The sequence below is a fragment of the Schistocerca serialis genome, unplaced genomic scaffold (genome assembly GCF_023864345.2).
Source record: "Schistocerca serialis cubense isolate TAMUIC-IGC-003099 unplaced genomic scaffold, iqSchSeri2.2 HiC_scaffold_518, whole genome shotgun sequence".
In the NCBI taxonomy this organism is placed as follows: domain Eukaryota; kingdom Metazoa; phylum Arthropoda; class Insecta; order Orthoptera; family Acrididae; genus Schistocerca; species Schistocerca serialis.
Genome location: NW_026048100.1, coordinates 45,001 through 50,000, shown reverse-complemented (window position 1 = coordinate 50,000; position 5,000 = coordinate 45,001). Strand labels below are relative to the sequence as shown.

Genomic DNA, 5,000 nt, shown 5'->3' with positions numbered 1-5,000 from the left:
CCATGTTGTGCCGTAACGTAACCCATGTTGTGCCGTAACCTAACCCATGTTGTGCCTTAACCTAACCCATGTTGTGCCTTAACCTAACCCATGTTGTGCCTTAACCTAACCCATGTTGTGCCTTAACCTAACCCATGTTGTGCCTTAACCTAACCCATGTTGTGCCTTAACCTAACCCACGTTGTGCCTTAACCTAACCTACGTTGTGCCTTAACCTAACCCATGTTGTGCCTTAACCTAACCCATGTTGTGCCTTAACCTAACCCATGTTGTGCCTTAACCTAACCCATGTTGTGCCTTAACCTAACCCATGTTGTGCCTTAACCTAACCCATGTTGTGCCTTAACCTAACCCATGTTGTGCCTTAACCTAACCCATGGTGTGCCTTAACCTAACCCATGTTGTGCCTTAACCTAACCCATGTTGTGCCTTAACCTAACCCACGTTGTGCCTTAACCTAACCCACGTTGTGCCTTAACCTAACCCACGTTGTGCCTTAACCTAACCCACGTTGTGCCTTAACCTAACCTACGTTGTGCCTTAACCTAACCCATGTTGTGCCTTAACCTAACCCATGTTGTGCCTTAACCTAACCCATGTTGTGCCTTAACCTAACCCATGTTGTGCCTTAACCTAACCCATGTTGTGCCTTAACCTAACCCATGGTGTGCCTTAACCTAACCCATGGTGTGCCTTAACCTAACCCATGGTGTGCCTTAACCTAACCCATGTTGTGCCTTAACCTAACCCATGTTGTGCCTTAACCTAACCCATGTTGTGCCTTAACCTAACCCATGTTGTGCCTTAACCTAACCCATGTTGTGCCTTAACCTAACCCATGTTGTGCCTTAACCTAACCCATGTTGTGCCTTAACCTAACCCATGTTGTGCCTTAACCTAACCCATGTTGTGCCTTAACCTAACCCATGTTGTGCCTTAACCTAACCCATGTTGTGCCTTAACCTAACCCATGTTGTGCCTTAACCTAACCCATGTTGTGCCTTAACCTAACCCATGTTGTGCCTTAACCTAACCCATGTTGTGCCTTAACCTAACCCATGTTGTGCCTTAACCTAACCCATGTTGTGCCTTAACCTAACCCATGTTGTGCCTTAACCTAACCCATGTTGTGCCTTAACCTAACCCATGTTGTGCCTTAACCTAACCCATGTTGTGCCTTAACCTAACCCATGTTGTGCCTTAACCTAACCCATGTTGTGCCTTAACCTAACCCATGTTGTGCCTTAACCTAACCCATGTTGTGCCTTAACCTAACCCATGTTGTGCCTTAACCTAACCCATGTTGTGCCTTAACCTAACCCATGTTGTGCCTTAACCTAACCCATGTTGTGCCTTAACCTAACCCATGTTGTGCCTTAACCTAACCCATGTTGTGCCTTAACCTAACCCATGTTGTGCCTTAACCTAACCCATGTTGTGCCTTAACCTAACCCATGTTGTGCCTTAACCTAACCCATGTTGTGCCTTAACCTAACCCATGTTGTGCCTTAACGTAACCCATGTTGTGCCTTAACGTAACCCATGTTGTGCCTTAACGTAACCCATGTTGTGCCTTAACCTAACCTATAATGTGCCTTAACCTAACCTAAAGTGCGCCGTAACCTAAACTATATTGCGCCTTAACCTGACGCACGTTGTCGCTGAACCTGCTCTGTAATTGTTATGCAACCCGTTAAAGTAGTGTAGTGTTGCCTAACCGCAACCCTCGCAATATAGTTCGCTACTCGCACTGCCCGGTCCCCTGTGTATCGCGTCATGTTAAACACCTTGCAGGTGTTGCTGACTTTCCACATGCTCCTGCTATACACTGTAGTGTGGATAGCAGCAGGACGTACATGCCCCCCCCCCTTCCCCCCTGCCTTCGCAAGCTGGTCGGTGAGAAGTTTGCATGTTCAATGCCCTTCGCATGCCGACGTACTCAGCCTACGTTGTGGTACGGCCTGTCACCTGTCCGCCGATGTACGCAAAACCCACAAACTGTACTGCACATTGCTCCGTATGTACTGAATGATACATCGTGGCCCATGTGACCGTATGACGACAGCGCCTAGCAACGGCGGACCATACAGTCCAAATATTGTGCACGCAGCTACGTGTCGTCTCCCTATAAGAGCTGGATTGCAGTGTGGTACGCCATACAGACGTGTGGGAGGAACGGACGCCCTGGATGGCGATCAGCATGAGCAGTCTGTTGATGTAGTGGAGCGTGTATTCGGACGTAGTCGTCTCTTCTCACACACCGTGATAGCATGTTGCACCGCGTTCCACATCTGCGACATGCTGCAGAGGCGGGCTGACAGTCGTTCGCGCAATGGACACCGCATACGTACGGGGTCTACCTTCCACGTGTTCTCTAGGCGTGCACATGTTGTTGCGTCTATGTGGGCAGACGTAGTGTGTTGTGACACCTGACACAGGCATGCAATACTCGTTGCAAATGGCGATGGACGTGTACGTTTGCTGGTGACGTTACGCAAATGAACAACCGGTAACCCGTTGTGGTGCGGTTGTTCTCGCTAGAGGTGAATCAGTGTTGGCGACGATCGGTCGAGCTATTAACCGGTTGTTTCAGGGATACCCACCATGCCCACGAACGTGAAAGGGGACCCACCATGCCCACGAACGTGAAAGGGGATCTGGGTGTGAGGCGATACGCGGCGGTGGCTGGGTGGGACCGTCCCCGGCCGGTGAGGGGGGGCCGCCCGGCGTGCTGGCAGCGCGGTGCGTGGGCGCACGCGCTACAGCCGGCTGGTGGGGGCGGCCGGTGGCAGGCGCGCCGGCCGACGGACGCGGCAGGCGGCGCAGCTGCGCGCCGGCGCCCCCTGCTCGCGGCGCCTTGCGGCCAAAGTAGGTCCTCGCGGGCCCGGTGCGAAGCGCGGTGGCCATCTGCAGTGTGCTGGTCCGATTGAGGACTTTGTGCGCTGAGGATGCGCCGCCGCCCGGCGCTCGGCGCCGCGACGCCGTCTGCTGCTCGGTCGCCCCAGCGGTTCTCGCAGGTGGTTTGTATCGCAGCTGTGCGGACGTGTTGGCGCGTGCGCTGTGCTGGGAGAGTTCGCTTCGGCACCCAAGTAGGGCTTTTGTCCTTCTGTGGCGCTGGCGTTGGAGCTGCCGGTCACCGTAGGTGGCGCGTGTTGTCTCCCGCCGGCAATGCCACGACAGCACGCTCCCGGGCCTCTGTCGGCAGCGGCAAGCTCAGTTGGGAGCACGGGTGGTCGCACCTAAAGCGTCTACTCGCCTAACTCCGGGCGATTGCGCCTCTCTCGAACCCGACCAAGTACTTAGGACGGCGCTGCGCGCCGCCGGGACCTGAGAGGGTTTCGAGGTGTGTTGTGCAGGGGAGCTCAGCCTCCTCCTGTTTGCAGAATAATTGAGCGGACGCTTGCGTGTTCGCGCGGGCCCCCGGGACACACTCCCGGGCGGCCGGCTGCTCAGCTCTAGTTGACGCAGCTCCCTGGTTGATCCTGCCAGTAGTCATATGCTTGTCTCAAAGATTAAGCCATGCATGTCTCAGTACAAGCCGCATTAAGGTGAAACCGCGAATGGCTCATTAAATCAGTTATGGTTCCTTAGATCGTACCCACGTTACTTGGATAACTGTGGTAATTCTAGAGCTAATACATGCAAACAGAGTCCCGACCAGAGATGGAAGGGACGCTTTTATTAGATCAAAACCAATCGGTCGGCTCGTCCGGTCCGTTTGCCTTGGTGACTCTGAATAACTTAGGGCTGATCGCACGGTCCTCGTACCGGCGACGCATCTTTCAAATGTCTGCCTTATCAACTGTCGATGGTAGGTTCTGCGCCTACCATGGTTGTAACGGGTAACGGGGAATCAGGGTTCGATTCCGGAGAGGGAGCCTGAGAAACGGCTACCACATCCAAGGAAGGCAGCAGGCGCGCAAATTACCCACTCCCGGCACGGGGAGGTAGTGACGAAAAATAACGATACGGGACTCATCCGAGGCCCCGTAATCGGAATGAGTACACTTTAAATCCTTTAACGAGTATCTATTGGAGGGCAAGTCTGGTGCCAGCAGCCGCGGTAATTCCAGCTCCAATAGCGTATATTAAAGTTGTTGCGGTTAAAAAGCTCGTAGTTGGATTTGTGTCCCACGCTGTTGGTTCACCGCCCGTCGGTGTTTAACTGGCATGTATCGTGGGACGTCCTGCCGGTGGGGCGAGCCGAAGGCGTGCGACCGCCTCGTGCGTGCTCGTGCGTCCCGAGGCGGACCCCGTTGAAATCCTACCAGGGTGCTCTTTATTGAGTGTCTCGGTGGGCCGGCACGTTTACTTTGAACAAATTAGAGTGCTTAAAGCAGGCAAGCCCGCCTGAATACTGTGTGCATGGAATAATGGAATAGGACCTCGGTTCTATTTTGTTGGTTTTCGGAACCCGAGGTAATGATTAATAGGGACAGGCGGGGGCATTCGTATTGCGACGTTAGAGGTGAAATTCTTGGATCGTCGCAAGACGAACAGAAGCGAAAGCATTTGCCAAGTATGTTTTCATTAATCAAGAACGAAAGTTAGAGGTTCGAAGGCGATCAGATACCGCCCTAGTTCTAACCATAAACGATGCCAGCCAGCGATCCGCCGCAGTTCCTCCGATGACTCGGCGGGCAGCCTCCGGGAAACCAAAGCTTTTGGGTTCCGGGGGAAGTATGGTTGCAAAGCTGAAACTTAAAGGAATTGACGGAAGGGCACCACCAGGAGTGGAGCCTGCGGCTTAATTTGACTCAACACGGGAAACCTCACCAGGCCCGGACACCGGAAGGATTGACAGATTGATAGCTCTTTCTTGATTCGGTGGGTGGTGGTGCATGGCCGTTCTTAGTTGGTGGAGCGATTTGTCTGGTTAATTCCGATAACGAACGAGACTCTAGCCTGCTAACTAGTCGCGTGACATCCTTCGTGCTGTCAGCGATTACTTTTCTTCTTAGAGGGACAGGCGGCTTCTAGCCGCACGAGATTGAGCAATA

General features: G+C 53.2%; 1 non-coding gene across 1 annotated transcript in view; it reads left to right on the top strand.

The window, feature by feature from the left end:
• Positions 1 to 3,469: 3,469 nt before the first annotated feature.
• The window catches only part of LOC126447619 (small subunit ribosomal RNA), a 1,909-nt gene continuing 378 nt past the window's right edge, over positions 3,470 to 5,000 (top strand). Inside the window, exon 1 of the ribosomal RNA XR_007583809.1 lies at positions 3,470 to 5,000. This exon is cut by the window's right edge and continues 378 nt beyond it. This is a non-coding gene — a ribosomal RNA (small subunit ribosomal RNA).